The sequence below is a fragment of the Miscanthus floridulus genome, chromosome 9 (genome assembly GCF_019320115.1).
Source record: "Miscanthus floridulus cultivar M001 chromosome 9, ASM1932011v1, whole genome shotgun sequence".
Lineage (NCBI taxonomy): Eukaryota > Viridiplantae > Streptophyta > Magnoliopsida > Poales > Poaceae > Miscanthus > Miscanthus floridulus.
In genome coordinates, this window is record NC_089588.1 from 102,044,828 (window position 1) to 102,062,447 (window position 17,620).

The 17,620-nt window shown below is 44.2% G+C and overlaps 4 pseudogenes; 3 read left to right on the forward strand and 1 right to left on the reverse strand.

The window, feature by feature from the left end:
* Positions 1-17,262, reverse strand: part of LOC136480434 (putative serpin-Z5) — a 106,942-nt pseudogene extending 89,680 nt beyond the window's left edge.
* LOC136482489 (uncharacterized) lies at positions 4,689-5,598 on the forward strand (annotated as a pseudogene).
* LOC136483900 (uncharacterized) lies at positions 8,183-12,154 on the forward strand (annotated as a pseudogene).
* Positions 13,296-15,694, forward strand: LOC136483901 (cytochrome P450 89A2-like; annotated as a pseudogene).
* Positions 17,263-17,620: the final 358 nt, after the last annotated feature.

Sequence of the window (17,620 nt, forward strand, 5' to 3'; positions counted from 1 at the left end):
GCCTCTCTGATGTCTCCACCTCTGTGTCCTCAACCGGTGCCGTGTCCCTCGGTCTCGAGTAAGTCGACTGACACCTCCTAGTACATCCACTCACGGTTATCCATCCTCTAGAATATACACATATTGGAGTAATATAACCATCAGTTGCATCTGCACGGCGTGCCTACTGTCTAATAGGTGAGGATAGGTCCTAATCCCACCCGTGGATGCGTAGATGAGGTTAGTTTCCATGCTCTACTCCGATCCGAGATAGAATTTCGGCAGCACCTCCCCGCTGTTCTCCCGATACACGTCCTGGAAGGGAGAGTGTGTATCCGGAGAACAACAGTGAGGTGGTGCCGAAACTCCATCTCAGATCCGAGCAGAACATGGAAACTAACCCATCTACGCATCCGCGGGCTGTCCAAAAAATGTGGACAATCCGAAACAGATACGGTCATAGATATGCAGAGATCTGCATACCTCCAACCGTATCTATTTCGGACGGGAGACGCCTAACTGGGCTACACCGATCTACGTACTACAATGGTAACGAAGAGAGCTCAATTATACCTAGGGTGGCGGTGGAGATAGGCTAGCGGCGCAGTGGCGAGTCGGTGCAGTGGCGAGTCGGCGCTATGCAGACAGGACCGCAACGCCGACGAAGACGATTAGGGTCGCCGAGGTGCTCCGGGTCCCCTCCGATAGGTCCTGCTCTGCAAAAGAAGAACAACATCACTAAAAGTTGAAAATTTTGGCAGAACCTCCCCTGCACGGGGAGGTTTCCAAAACCTGCAAGAAAAACCGTCGGCACGATGCACTACTAGAAATGTGTTCATCAATGATGATTCAGTCATGACGCTTACAAATTTCGTCACAGAACAAGCGCTTTCTATGACGAAATTTCCAGCTTTGTCATAAGTAACAAGTGACGGAGCTTTGGCACAAAGAATAATGACGAAAACAAAAGAATCGTCATAAAACAACAAAACTAAATCGTCATAGATCGTTTGGCTCGTGTACCACCTCGAGGACGTGGCGCCGTGGTCCCACCAGCATGTCCCACCTCGAGGACGTGGTGATGTGGTCCCACCATTGGGTCCCAACCTCGAAGACGTGGCGATGCGGTACCACCAGCGGGTCTCAACCTGAGGACGTGGCGGCGAACAAGTGGGGCAGCGTGGCCCACACGGTCCAGCTGGACCTGCATCCTTCCGCCTCCCTTTTTTTTGCCAAAAAGTAGCGCACGCAGGGAGATTCGAACCCGCGACCTGCTGCTAGACATGTCAGTGCGTTACCACTAGAGCACTCGCCGTTTTGTGATAAAGGCATGCATGTTTTTCTATTTGTAAACGTATAACATGATAATTGAAACTTGGTTCCCTAAATTGAATTGATCACAGTTCATGGGCCCTAAACCCATGATCGCACGGACGTGGGCGCAGACAAACCCTCGCGCCGTGAGAGTAGCGTCGGGCGAGCACAGCAGATCAGCGCCGGCGATCATCGGGCGGGCAGAGCAGCGCCGGCGAGTGTTGGACGGGCAGAGCAGCGCCGACGAGCGTGGAGCGAGGAGAGCAGCGCCAGCGAGCGTGGGGCGAGGAGAGCAGCGCCGGCCAGTGGCGGTGCGCGTGGGACAGTGCGGCAGTGCCGACAAGCGTGGGGCTGGTAGAGCAGCGTGTGGCGCACGAGCAGAGGAGTGCTGGGTAGCAGCGGCGCTCGTGGGATAGAGCAGCGGCGGCGCGCGTGGGTCAGTGCACCAGCATCAGCGATCGTGGGGCGGTCAGAGCAGCGCCGGCGATCGTGGGGCGAGGAGAGCAGCGCCAGGCAGCGGCGACTTGCGTGGGACAGGGCAGCAGTGGTTTGCGTGGGACAGAGGAGCGCCGGTGATCGTGAAACAGAGCAGCGGCGGCACGTGGGACAGAGCAGTACAAGGTTTGATTTGTTTTTGAATTTCTTTGTATATATGCATGTGTTGGATGTGTTTTTGAATTTTGTTGAGTTTACTCTAATTTTAGGACTGAGTGCAAGGTTTAGTTTACTCTCAAAACAGATGGATAGAAGCTGGATTTATGGGACACAATTCACACCTGCATTGTGGAAGGAGTTGAAGAGTTCATGAAATTTGTTAGTGAAAGATACCCCAAAGACAGCCACATACTTTGTCTGTGCAGCAAATGTCTTAATCAAAGTTTATGGCCTCAGGATGATGTAAATGACCATATACACATTTATGGAATGTCAGCTGCATACACCAGGTGGATTCATCATGGGGAGTCGGCAGATACTGTAGTAGTTGAAAATTTGGAGCAGGAGGTCGAAGGAAGTGATCATGACTTTGGGATACATGTGGATGTGGCCGATGATGATTATGATGAGGATCACGGAGTACCAGAGATGATACGAGATCTGTATGCTGCGGCAGAGGCTGATGGAGAACAACCAAGGTTTGGAAGAGTCCTTGAAGATGCGAAGAAGTCACTTAGCCCGGGATCTAGCCATTCAAAATTCTCTTTTCTGGTGAGGATGTTGTATATCAAGTCTCGTTATCGAATTGGCAATACAACATTTTCCACAATGCTGAAGTTGTTGTCATCAGGATACCCTCAGAGTGAGTTGCCAAAATCATATGATGAGGCCAAGAAATATCTTGGAGAACTGGGCCTTGGTTTCAAAAACATCCATGTGTGCAAGAACAATTGTGTGTTGTTTTGGAAGAGGTATTATAAAGAGAATGTGTGCCCAGTATGCAAGGCGTCTAGATGAAACTGGGAACAAGCGGGTTCCACACAAGGTATTGAGGCATTTTCCACTTTTGCCAAGGTTGAAAAGAATTTTTGCTTCAAAGCGCACTTCTGAGGAAACACAATGGCACAAGAAAACGAGGACACCAGTCAACAATGTAATGAGCCATCCAGCTGATGGAGAAGCATGGAAGGAGTTCGACACGAGGGAACCAACCTTTGCAGATGATTCGAGGAACCTGAGGCTTGCCTTAGCTACCGATGGATTCAATCCATTTGGCAACATGAGTACGCAGTACAGTATGTGGTCAGTGCTTCTGACACCGCTGAATCTCCCACCATGGGAATGCGTGAATCCAGCAAACTGCTTTATGTCTTTACTCATCCCAGGTCCAAAATCTCCAGGAAAGGATTTTGATTTGTTCCTTGAGCCCCTAATTGAAGAACTGCTCGATCTATGGAAGGGTGTCAGTACCTACGATGCATGTACTGGTCGGAAGTTTAACCTTCGTGCTGCCGTGCTATGGTGTATACATGATTTTCCAGCGTTGAGCACGTTATTAGGGCAAACAACAAAAGGGTATTATGCATGTATTCATTGCGACAAGGATCCGTTGTATCGGGCAATAAGGAGTAAAATATGTTACATTGGACATCGTCGTTACCTTCCAAGGACACATGCATGGCAGAGAAGCTTGGCTTTCGATGGTAAGCGTGAAAACAAAGATCAGCCAGGCAAGTTCACTTTGGAGGAGGTCCTAGAGGAGCTAGAGAAGGTGAAAGATGCTAGGCCAGGGAAGCATTCTGAAATTATTGGAAATAAAAGGAAGCGTAATGAGGGTCCAAGGATTTATAGCCGCAAAGTTGGGTTGTGGAGATTGCCATATTGGAAACATTTGAAGCTTCCCCATAATCTCGATGTGATGCACATAGAGAAAAACATATGTGAAAACATTCTTGGCACATTACTCAATGTGCAGGGCAAGACCAAGGACACAACCAATGCTAGGCTAGATTTGCATGATATGGGCATAAGACCTGAATTGCACTTACAGCAGCATGGCAACTCAGTCACTGCTCCACCTGCTCTGTATGTCTTGGGGAAGGATCAGAAAATCGAGTTCTGCAAGTTTCTCAAAGGTATCAAGTTTCCTGATGGATATGCGGCTAACCTAGCAAGATACATAAGTGAAGATGGTTCGAAGGTGCAGGGAAAGCTGAAAACACATTCTTGCCACATACTCCTGCAAAGAATCATACCTGCTGGCCTAAGAGGACTGGTGAGGAAGGATGTATATGAAGCAGTTGCAGAGCTCGGGACCTTCTTCAGGGAACTATGCAGTAGAAATCTAAGGATTGATGTTGTCAAATGGCTAAAAGAAGAAATTCCATTGATCCTATGCAAGCTTGAGAAAATCTTTCCACTTGGCTTCTTTGACGTCATGGTGCACTTGGCTGTCCATCTTCCTGATGAGGCACTGCTAAGAGGACCTGTTCAGTACGGATGGATGTACCCAATAGAAAGGCAGCTAGGCACTTTGAAGAATTTTGTAAGGAACAGGGCTAGGCCAGAAGGATCAATTGCTGAGGCATATATGGCAAGTGACACCTTGACTTTTTGTTCTAGGTATATGGAGGATATTGACAATAGATTTAACCATGATGATGGTAGTGATGGAGAGATGCCATTGCCTGATGACATCTTTGTTTTTAAGCATGGTGTTACTCTTGTTGGATCTAATAGGAGCCAGTACATTGATGAAGTTGACCTCAATAAGTTAGTTTGGTATGTGCTAAATAATTATGAAGAAGCTGAGGAATATTTGGAGTAAGTATCTATTAGATGTTTTGGGGATTAGTTTTTGTTTTATTTCTAATTTTTCAAATTATTCTTATGACTTAACTTTGCCCTGCAGCTTGTACAGGGACGATCTTGAGCAGCAAGGTGCACTTGATGTTGATAAAATGGTTGAACAAGGATTTGCAAAGTGGTTTAGGTGCCATGTAAGTCACTACACATTGTGTTTCTAGGTTCAGTAAATGCATTAGTATCCATATGTAATTGGTTAACTGAGTACTTTTGTTGCAACAGATTGAGAACAAACGCAAGGAGAATCCAGAATCAGTTAGCGAAGGATTGTGGGCACTGTCATGTGGTCTAGATCTGTGAGTTAAGACTTGTGCAGCTTGCAAGGTTAATGGAGTGCGGTATAGCACTGTGGATCGTGAGAATTTCCTTCTGACACAAAATAGTGGTGTAATGACTGAAGGTTCACATGATGGGAACAACATAGATTTTTATGGAGTCCTTAAAGAGGTAATTGAGTTGCAATATAACTCAAATCTTCAAGTCCATCGGACGGTGGTTCTATTTCGATGCTATTGGTTCAAGCAAGAAGGCAAGACGATAGGCCTTCGAGATGACAGACATTTCAAATCCATCAATGTGCAGTCATTATGGTACAAGACTGATCCTTTCATCTTAGCAACTCAATCGAAAAAGATATTTTACCTGCAAGACACATCTTTAGGTAAAGATTGGCGAGTTGTGCAGAAATTTGAACATAGGAATATTTATGATGTCGCTGAAAAAGATGAGGCCAGTCATGATGTGCATCAGGATGATTATTGTTGTGATACTGAACATGTAGTGCAAGCAGGGGCTGATAATGAGGTTACGCACAATATTCAAGGTGGAGAAGCCAGTATAATTGAAGGAAATTTACAAGACCTTATAAGCAGCAAGAAGCAACCTATTATTCGTGAAGATAGTGAGGATGAGGAGGAAGATGAGACAGTACTGCAGTACTGTAGTGATGGTGGCAATGATAACAATGATGACATGTCCCTAGACGATGAAGATGATGATTTCTAGTATGGACCTTGACGTACTGTTTTGATTTCTAGTATGGACCACTGACATGTCCCTAGACTGCACTACTGTTTTGTTTTCCCTGGACATGTTATCTGAACCTGTAATCTGAACATGTAATCTGGACATGTTATCTCGGCCTATCATGTTATCTGGACCTATGTTACTGTAACTTAAGTGCTACCTATCTATTGTGTCAACCTATATGTCCAAATTCTATTGAAATTGTATCCACTTTCATGCAGAACTGCATACAACCAGTGAAAAATACCCTGTCAAAATTATTCCTAAATTGTAGCATGACTCTTTCAAATCAGACCACATGAACTGCATACAACCAGTGAAAAATACTTGGTGATTTCTGAAAACGATCTTCATTTCATAGGATTAATTGTCATTACATCATTTCTGAACAAATACTAGGACTACAATTACAAAGCTTGTCCATCTTGCATTTCTGAAAAATCGTCTCATACAAAGCCGACTTACAGGCAACCATAACAGCAATCAAGACACCTACAAAGCCCACAAAACAAGGAAAAATCGATCACTATTTGCTTCGGCTCATGCTTTGGCTCCTTAGCCTTCACTGTCATCACTCATCAGTGCCCATTCTTTCCTCATGTGCATTTTCTTTGGCTGCCCCTCCAGTAACTCCTGCTGAGAGAGTATCATCTTTGAACATGACATATGACCTCATCCCTTTCTGATTACGGGTGTTCTTTAAGAGCTCAACTTGGTGGCCATTCCAAACAGCAACACTGCATTTGGAATTGTTCAGCCATCCTGCAAACATATTGCATCAGATATGCATTGCTGCTACAATTCGTTTTTAGGAACAAAGAAGCTCAAGACTGGAATATCATAGCTCGAATAAATGTGCCGAATAAACCAAAGATACACTGAATTCACAACAGAAAGGAAGCAAGGATTTGGAAGCCAAGGCGAACAATTCCCTCGACCATTCACACAGTCACTGCAATACACATAAGTCTCTGAAACTGTGTGCCTCGTTCAGTTCCCCTTCCCCGTTCCATGTTCAGTGCAAAACCAAGGTGATCATCAGCATCAGCCAAATGCACTAAGGAGCCAAATGCACTAAGGAGAAAAGGGATACAGTTTAGGGGTAAAACGGGATCTCATAAGCATGGGCGATGCGGATCTCGTAAAGTTTATCTAAAACTGCGCTCGAGTACTAACGAACCCACTTGAATAGCGCAATGGTCTGGCCCTTTGAGTTTGACATCGAGCTCCCGGGTTCGAACCCTGTGGTAGCCAATTTTTTTTGCAACATTTTTTATTAGATATTACGTTCTGTGATTTTCTAAATATTAGCAATCATATGACACTATCTTATTAGTTTTCTGATTTTCTAGGTTCCACAAAAATATCTAACTTTAATATCAAGATTTCAGTTTACAGTTTGATTAATTAGTTCAACTATTTCAAGTTATACAATAATAACTCATTTGTAATCAAATTGTTGTACTTATTTGTTGAATGACTAAATGATAAAAGGTACAATACCTTAAGCTAGGTAGAAAAATCTTAAAACTTACATGGACACCTCATTTTGGAGTATAATGATGACAACAAAGTTTCAATTGATTCTAAGAATGTGGTCATGCACATCCTCACAACGGCATACTCCCTCCGTCACGTATTATTAGTCGTTTTAGACTATGAGCAAGTACGATAGAGATTCCATATATCTGGACTGAAGTTCTTTACAGATGTATAATACCACTTTGTCGAAATCCTTTTGAAATTTTTATGTCATGATCATACACTAAAATAAGGTGTCCATCCAAATTTTTAGATTTTTCTACCTAACTTAAGGTAATGTAGCTTTTATCCTTGAGTCATTCAATAAATAACTACAGTAATAGCAAAAAAATTTAATAAATAGTTGAAAATAAACGAGGTAAATCATTAAGCTATATTGTACTAATTAAAAATCTGGCAAAAAATGAACATGGAGAAATAAAAAAAGGAATAAACACAATAAATGTTGACAAAACCCAAAAATTGAAAAAACCCAAAAAAATTGGCTATCATCGGGTTCGAACCCAGGAGCTCGGGATCAAACTCAAAGGGCCATACCATTGCGCTACTCAAATGGTTTCATTAGTTCTCGAGCACAGTCTTTGATAAACAGATCCCGCAATGCCAAAAAAAAAAGAAGACCGCAACCTCTCGTGCCTCAAGGCGCCAAAACAATTTCCCTCGTCAAAAAATTCCGCCAAAAACACAGGTATATTTACTCATTTCCCGCACTCGTCACCTCCTCGGCCACTCGTTCTCTCTTCCCCCCATTTCTCGAACCCTATCCACCACCGCCGGGACATGAGCTGCGTCCCCACCCACGAGCTGCGCCCCCCTCTCTCTCATCGCCCCATGCACCTATCTCGCCCCATCCACCTCTTTCTCGCCTCAACCTAACCCTAACCACCATCGGATTGTGGGTCGTCGCCGCACTGGATCTGCTTCCCCGTCGACTAGGGTTCACCGCACCAGGGTTGCTTCCCCTTTGACGACCACCGACGACGAGCACGTGGTCTACATCCGCAACCTAGCCACAACCGCAATGGTGGCAACAAGGGGGCAAGGTAGGAGGCGACCTGCAGAACAAGAACAAGGTAAGCAAAACTCTTCTGTATTGATGAATTCTGTTGTACAATTCTATTGCCCTGGTATCTAGTTAGCTCCATAAGCAATTCTTTTGCAGTGCCTCTAGCTGTGGGACTACCATGCACTGTCCCATATGTGCCTGTAAAAATGTAGGTTCAGTTCAGACTTAGTTGTATCTGGTGTGTCAGACAATCAGTCCTTGTTTTTGCAAGAGAACCTGATCTGTTTTAGTTCCTGAATGAAATGCTTTGCTGAATGAATCTTGGTTTGCTAACCATTCAGTCAAATTGTATGAATAGTACCCACTGTCCCATATTTGCCTGTACAAGTGTGTTGCTATATACTCTGCTGCGTATGAATAGTACCTAGTCTTGGTTTGCTAACCATTCAGTCAAATTGTATTCTGAATCTTGGATCTGTATTTATGTATTGATGTGCAATTAGTAATATATTTTGCACTTGTATTTGTCTGAAATTGAAGCAGCAGTGATGTTTTCTGAAAGCAATGTTAGTACAATTCTAAAAGTAGCTGTGACTCTTGACTTCAAATAGATTTTGGCGTGGTCTGTTTGACCATTTTAATGATATGGATTTGGATGTAGCAGAGTGCATGCATGTGTGTTGATAGGAAAAGAGTAGTTCAGTACAAGCTATCTTCAAAATTTTCAGATAATTTAGAGTATTTGTGCTTCAGTACAAAAAAAGTTGTACCTCTTACCTCTGACCTATTACTTGTTGCCTATAACCTATCACCTCTTATCCCTTAGCTCTTCAGCAGGCACTACTAGCTCCTACCTCTTATCTATCTAGCATCTAGTATTACTACCTCTTAGTACTTAGTTCACTCCTTTTTATTTTCTAATAGACACAATTTGCTTGTTTTTGTAAGAACCTCCAAAAACTGATTATGAGAGACGCCGGGATACACGCGTGGCGAACAATTTAAAGAAGATGCAAGAATTCGGCCTGAAAAATCTATCTACTTAATTTAATAACTATGTATCACAATCTGCATCAAAGAAGGGGGAAAAATCAGCAAACAAGAAAACAAATAGTGAAGATTCAGATTCATCGGAGTATCTCCTTGAAGATGATGATCAAGGAGATAGTGATGATGATGACACTGAATCTGATGAGCAGCCACAACCCCTGGCAACTAAGGTGCTTCTTCTATCTTCAAAGTAATGGATGGGGAATATTTGCATTGCATTTGAATGTTTTTAATCTGTTCTTTAATATATGCCCTTGCTTTTAGATGCATCTTGTTTCTTGCATACCTGTTCTTTAATATATGGTCTTTCTTATTAATGCACATGACTTACTTGATTTTTTTTCCACAGTATCCTGCAGGGCATAGTCGGAAAGTCCTAGCTTCAAAGAAGAAGAAGATAGGTCCCACCATGGCGCCAGGAGTTAGGGCTAGTAAGAGAATGAGGGCATCTCAAGGATCACAGGTGCAACCTCCTCAATCCCAAACAAGATCATCAAAAAGGCTTCAACCTTCAGCGAGAGATGGCCAGAATGTAGAGGATCCTATAGATGGTCATGATGAAATACCACCACAAAGGTCTTATACAGATGCAGAGGAAGGCAATGGAGCTGGTGGTCAGGACAATACAGCTATAGAGGAAGTCAGTGGAGCTGGTGCTCAAGACAGTACAGGTGCTGATGAAGACAATGTAGCTGGAGAGGAAGACACTGAAGGCAAGTTATAGTTTCTTTGTCATTCAAATATGTCATATGTTTTGCTTATCTGCATGAAACTAAATTATTTTAATGCAAATTCTATTTTGTAGCTCCTGCACAGCGAGCCCCAAGGAGACCCAGGCCACCCACCAAGGGAACACAGCTGGACAGGATGACAAAAGCTATTGGAAGGAGAATGCCCATAGCTGTTGCTGAAGGCAAAAGAAGGCCTCATGAACCTGTTCGAGCAGCCAAGTTTGCATCTGAGGCTGGTGTCATCATTCGGGAGAAGGTTCCTATCCTACCTCATTGGAAAGAATACAAGAGAGATGATCAATATTACAAAAACTTTGTGGGAAAGCTCTCTGTAAGTGCATTACTGTTTCTATGGTTAACATGTATATCTGTTTTACCTGAATTGACTAACTAAATATGGAATTGTCATATGACTAGGGGCGCTTGGCCATTAACCCTGACGACAAGCCAACAGAGGAAGCTTGCACCGATATGCTGTGCTCTGGGGTGCGACAAATGCGTTATTGGCTCAAGAATAAATACTTCAATGGTGTACCTGCAAATGAGATTAGGACAACTTCTCCAGTTGCATGCATGACTGATGAACAGTGGAAGGTACTAGTTGCAAAGTGGTCTGATCCAAAAAACATGGTATGGGTATCTTCTTATATATTCTTTCTCATTCAATTTCCAAAGGATCTTCTCATTTTAAACATATCATCTCATCAATCCTTCTTGTTATACCCAGGCCGTTCAATGAAAAGCAGTGTAACACATAAATATTTTCAAACATAAAGATTCCCTAAGCTCCTAAATTGGAGCAATTAGAAGAATGTACTTGGGAAAAAAGGGTTGGTCATATATATCCTACAAACAAAAAGGATTACAAATATGCCCTTAAATATCAGTCCATTCATCAAAGGATAGAATAACATATTCTAAAGGACAAAATCATGAACAGAACAATAGAAAGGCAGTTCATGGTGAGCATTCAGACAATTTGAGATGTACATTTCATAGAAGTTGTATAGGGGCATAAAAGAGTAGACAACTCTGCAGGAGTTGAAAAATTACCATCTTACTGTTTTTCAGATAAATAGGTATCTTGTCATATATTCTTTCTCAATCAGTTTCCAAAGGATCTTCTCATTTTAAACCTATGATCTCATCTAACATGTTCATTATCTTGTAGGAATCAAGTGAAAAGAACAAGCAGAATCGTCGTAAAGTCAAGTATCATCAAGCTACGGGTTCTCGCAGCTATGTGGCACACTTACATGCATATGTAAGTAAAGAGTACCCTGTACATATTTGCACTAAACAACTTATTTTGCATTTCATCTAAGAAAACTTTGCTGTAATTGGTTATCTATGAAACAGAAGAAGAAGAAAAACAATGCAGAACCAAGCACAGAACAAAATGAAGAACTTGATGCGGTGGAGGCCTTCAAGACCTGCCATACCAGCTCCAAACATGGTCTGACTGAACTAGCAAGAGAAGCAGTTGTAAGTCACGACATCTGTTTCGCTGTGCCAACAACTATTCATTAATTGGATAATATGTCTTGTTTCAAACATTTTGTATTCTGTCTTTTGTTCAAACCTGGTCATAATCCAATATAGCTAGACATACTTGCTAAATAATAATCCTATGTTGTTGACTTCTACTTGTATTCAGTTACCTGACAACAAATAAATGACTCATGATTGCATACCTATTTGGCATCAGTTTCTGTCAATGCAGCATAGGTTTTTATTTTTTAAAATACATCTTGTGTGATATTTCCTCCTCAAATTAATGCAATAAGTATCAACTAATGGTGGGTCATTGCTGTTTCAGTCAAATATGGAAGCTTTGAGGACAGAACCTGTTGCTGAAGGTGAGACAACAGTGTCCAGTGTGCAGGTTGTGTCCCAGGTGCTCTCCCGGAACAGCTCAAACCTTTTCCTGAAGAGTGTTGGCATCAAACCAGTGCCATCCTCCAAATCATCATCATCAAATGAAAGCGAGCTTCGGGAGCAACTAGCAGCTGAAGCTACGACTGTTGTACAAGGCGAAATCGATGAACTCAGGAAGAGAAGTGAAGAAGTTGAGGAAAAGCTGGCGAGGACACAAAAGGAGACGGAGGAGTACAAGAAGCTGACAGAGATAAACAACAAGGCAATGGAGGAGAACAATGCGTTGCTCAAGCGTATCTTGGTCATCAACAATGCTTCTTCGACATGAGCGCTGCTCAGTGCCGGCCCTAGGGGTAGGCCACCAGGTGCGACGGCCGAGGGCCCAAGCGGAGGAGGGGCCCAAGCCTAGGTATACAAACCCCCAGGTCCTATAGTCCATTAGGTATTAGCAAACTAATGAGAAGAGATATATAAAACTAGCCAGGCAGCCCAAAAAGACAACATCGGCATTTCTTTTCTAGTTTTCTTTCTCCACGGCCCTCGGGTAGAGAGGATGCGAGGAGTCACGCTGCACACAGCACACTCTGATCGTGAGTTTGCGGCGTGCGCCTTACACACGCAGAGCTGGCGAGCCGCGCCGCCGCGAAGAGCTAGACTACTAGAGACACGGACACGGCGCACGAGGACGGCGACCATGCAGGGCTCCACGACGACAATATTTTGATTCTTGGCTTCTTACGAATTGCGATCACCGATCAGTTGTTTAGGCCCAAGGTATTTTTTCCTTTTTATTTTTAATCCAAATTAATTATTTGTATAGGATTCCAGACTTCTAGTATTTTATACGCATATAGTCATATATTTCTTCTAATTTAGGTGTTAGAATTTTAGAATATTACCTAAGAAACATTTGTCATGGGTGAGAAAAGAAAATGAATATATTGCTTTTTTTAATCTACATTGTTCCTCGATAATTATCATACATCTATAAATATATTGTTTAATCTATATTGTTCCTCGATAATTATCAGACATATAAAATTAAAAATATGTTATTGAATTTTCTTTCATTTTGCAAGTAAAATTAATGCCTATATATTATAATATTTTATACATGGTCAAGAGGAGTCGTTACGACAAGATCGCCGGAGGGCCCTTAAAATCATAGAACCGGCACTGGCGCTGCTCGTAGCTGCTGGTTCATTAAGCAAGGGGTCTGCTGGTGATTTTGTTTATGTAGTAACTTATGTTGCTGGTGGTTGGCAACTTTTTATTATTTCCTGTTATGTTAATGTGAACTGAGATGAAACTAGTAGTTCAAATGTGATGTCTAGTGAGTTATGTGAACCGAGTTTAGAATTGTTGATTAAGTTGTTGGTCATTGGAATACTGGATCTGTTAATTTATGGTGTATGTTAAGGCCGTATCCAGGAACTCACATGAAATTTCGAGCATCTTGTTGACGTAACATGACGAGGTACCTACGGGAAAAGTGATCACATGTGGAGATGTCGGGGTTTTAGGCATCCGACGTCGCAACTTGCTCGAAACCTTCTCAATTTTTTACCATAGACTCTACATGCGGTAACACGACGCCCCGACAAGTTTTGTCATTTTCAGACTTCGTTCGGATTTTATATAATTTAAATATTTTTTTCCCGCAGGTACCTCGTCATGTTACGTCAACAAGATGCTCGAAATTTCATGTGAGTTCCTGTATACGGCCTGAACATACACCAAATATCATGAATATCATTTTTTGAACGACCAAATTCGATTATTCCATGCACCTGCAGTTCAAATTTGAAATATTCCATAAAATTCAACGAAACAAAAAAAACTAACAAAATATAGCAAAAAAAGTCAAAATTGTCCCAAATTTGAACATGGAGATTTAAATAATGTGGGAAGGCCTCACAAAAAAAATGGGTAAAAAAAAACCAAAAAAATATATATTTTGCCGAGTGCCGGCCCTGGCACTCGGCAAAGAGGTCCTTTGCCGAGTGCCAGGAAGTGGCACTCGGCAAAGAAGGGATCTTTACCGAGTGCAGGGCCTTGGCACTCGGCAAACGCCCTCTTTGCCGAGTGCCAGGGCCGGCACTCGGCAAAGAATTTTTTTAAAAAAAATTTGACGGCGTGGGCGGGCTCGGCCGTCAAGTGCCATTTTTTTGCCGAGTGCCACTCTTTGCCGAGTGTTGCACTCGGCAAAGAGAGCTTTTGCCGAGTGCCGCCCTTTGCCGAGTGCCGAGCACTCTGTGGCACTCGGCAAAGCCACTCTTTGCCGAGTGCTAGACTTTGCCGAGTGCCACCCGGTCCGGCACTCGGCAAAGAGTGGCTTCGCCGAGTGCCCGATTTTTGGCACTCGGCAAAGCTGGTGGTACTTGGCAAATCTGCGTTCTCCCGCAGTGACCACTGCAGACAATAGATATCAAAGTAAATTCAAACCATAAGTTTGCTAGGATACTCCATTGTCATGTTAAAGGAAACAGATATTCAGATAAAGTTAGTAGTTTGTAGATCGATATAAGAAAATAGATACACGAATATGTTCTAAAATTTTTTAATAAGTAAACACTATGCCAGAACACGCAATCACTGCCGGTCACGTTGTGCTAGAGCTAGTTGTGATCACTTATCAATGCCTATTTGTAAGCCAAGGATCCATAAAATTCAGGGGAACCTACTCAAATTCACTGACGCTCTTTAATTTTATTTTGAATCAGTTTAACCATATTCCTCTAAGGCTTTAACTATTAGTTCTTCTCTGTAAATTTCAGAATTTTCCATCATATGTATTCTCATGTTAGTGCGATATCTCTCCACGTCGTTCTTGCAGTAACGCACCGGGTATTCCAGTGGCGTTAGTTGTAGCTATTCCCAAGCATCTTACATAACGCTTTGGTCAGTCTTCCACTAGTGTTAGTTGTAGCTACTCGCATGGATCTTGAATAACGCTTTGGTTAGTAGTGGTTACGCGTGGATTTAAAAATGCCCATGCAAAGCGCGGTGGCTTTGCTACTAGGTTGCCAGTGGATGCATCTGTCTATATATACGCAGGGAAACAATGTTTGCTCCAGGCGTTCAGCTAAGTGGGAGTACCAACGTAGGGAATGGAGCTCTTCTTCCTCATGGCTGGCCTTGCTCTTGTAGTGTTCACTGCCGTTTTCCGGCGAACCAGCAGCCGCAGAGCTCGTCCTTCGCCGCAGTTCCAACGATCGAGGTCCGTGACCGCGCCATTGCACGCAGCATGCTGGTGGACCACGCCGACACCTTCTCCGACCGCCCCGTCTCCCCATTCCACGTGTAGTTCGTCAGAGCGGAGCGCGTGAACCTCAGCTACAGCATCACCACCGTGCCGCACTGCCCGCACGGCCTCGTCGCCAGCCTCACCTCCGGCTGCCGGGGTGACCGTGACGACGTCGTCGTCGTTATCCGCGACAGCCTTCACTCCGCCGTGCTCACTCTTCTCATGCGGATGTGCTTCGGCGACGACGGTTTCGACGCGCGCGACGTGAGCGCGGTGCAGCGGGTGCTCAAGGACTTCTTTGATGGCATGGTGTACGCCCCCGTGCTAGGCAGCTCAAGGACGGCGCGGCTGCTGCACTGGAGACGGTGGCGGCGCTTCCTTGGCGTCCGCAGCCGCATGGCGAATCTCCTCCTCCCTCTCATCACGAAAAGGTGGCACCAGCGGTCCCTGTTGTGTAGCGGTAATGTAGATGGCGGCGGTGGCATCCGCCCGTACGTCGACTCGCTGCTCGACCTCCAGGTTCCGAACTACGACGACGCGAGCGTCAGGCGCGCTCTGACGGACGACGGGAAAGTGACCCTCGTGTGGGAGTTTCTCGGGGCAGGCACCGAGACAGTCGTGTCCTGGCGGCGACTTCTTGGTCTCCATCGTCGCCCTTGCACATGCCACGCAGGTTGGCAGCTTCCGGCGAGAACGGCAGCGAGAGGCCCAGCCGACTGAGGTCGCCCTTGAGGTCACCCCAGCTGAAGGTGATCGTGAACATGGGCAGCTTGATGCTGACAGGCCTCTCCTTCATCTCGGCCAATATTCCGTACAGGTACGCTGGCGACGAGGTGACCATGTCCACCGTGGTCGAGAGGCCGTCACGCGTGTCCGGGAGGAAGAAGAACATGGAGTACTGCTGCGTGCTCTCGTTGGCCTCCGTCGGGGGCGTGGCCTTGGACTCTGCGGCTACCTGCCCGCAGCGGCGCTTGAGCTGGCCACCACGAGCGGGCTCTCCACCGGACTCAGCGCCGCCGGGCTTGTAAGGGAGCTTTACGACCTTGAACCCGTCCATGCAGGCGACGTCCAGCCTCCTGAAGTCCTCCATGAAGTTTGCCCCGACGTGCCCTCCATCGAGCAGGTGGAACGTGCGCCGAAACTCGAGCTGAGGCCCGCCCCGGTTCATGCTCAGGGGCAGAAACGGTTCCATCCAATCTCCCTTGAAGTAGACGACATTGGCACGAGGTCGGTGTCGGCGTTGATGTCGCTGGTGGAGACGATGGAGTCGATGAGGTTGTCCGTGGCCTTCTTCACCCACTCGTTGATATCTTCACTGCGGCCTCGGGCTTCACGTACCATATGCATGCATGTGTTATTAGTGAACAACTTGCGTGATGGATCACAATATATATGTGCAAATGCAAGGTAGTAAAAATGAACAGCTGAAAAAGCCCGGGTTAAACTGTTACTTGATCAGTGATCTAAAAATCAAGTTTCATAAAAGAAGAAAATTTGTAAATGATGGCACGTAATTTTCTCAGTAATCAATCCAATCCTAATAGAATGGGAAATTAGACGCCAATCTGATCTAAATCCATTCAGCATCTTGATAACATATTGATCATCTAACAAGAGAGTTGAAGTACAGATATCAAAATGTCACAACGACCAAATATCTTTTTGCAGGGAATAAGAATATTATGTAATCTATACTATATAAGAGCAAGTGAGCAACATATGAAAACCTGGATATCTAAACCGGCTTAGACTCTCAAACCAGTGATGTACTAATGTCCACAACATATCCTCTATATCAGGTTATTCATTTTTGGAAGTTGCCATGTCAGCAGTAATTTTAACCAATTTTGAGACACCAAAAGGGAAAAGAGGCGGCGCTGCTACTCTGTGTAAATTGGAAGATGCAGAGGAAATTCTCTCATTGACAACTTGTGCTAAAAACCATCAGAAAATTAGCTGCGACATTTCTACTTGAATTCTCAGAACAATTGGGGGGCGGGGGAAGCAACTTATATCTATACCTCCTCGGTGAATCTCACGTTTCTCGCCTCCAACTTGTAGACCTCGGCGGCGACGTCACGGAACGCGTCTGTGAGCCCGCCGCGGGCGGCGTCCACCCAGACCTCGGCGGCCGAAGTCGGCGAGCTCCTCGGCCGTCGGCGCGCCGAGGAAGTTTTTTTAAAAACCATCAGAAAGTTTTTTTTATTTTTTTTAAAAATTACTTTGCCGAGTGCCCCTGCCCAGGCACTCGGCAAAGTTTTTTTTTTAAATAATTTCTTTGCCGAGTGCCCCTGTTTAAGCACTCGGCAAAGAATTTCTGAATTTTTTTTAAAAAAATACTTTGCCGAGTGCCGCGGCAAGGCACTCGGCAAATAAATTATATATTTGTTTTTGAAAAATCTTTGCCGAGTGCCTTGCCCATGGCACTCGGCAAAGACCCCGAGAATTGCAATTTTTTTTACATTCCATTGTAACAGACAATATATATATATATATATATATATATATGCGCGTGTGTTTGTGATATATAATGCTTGTTGGTGATAT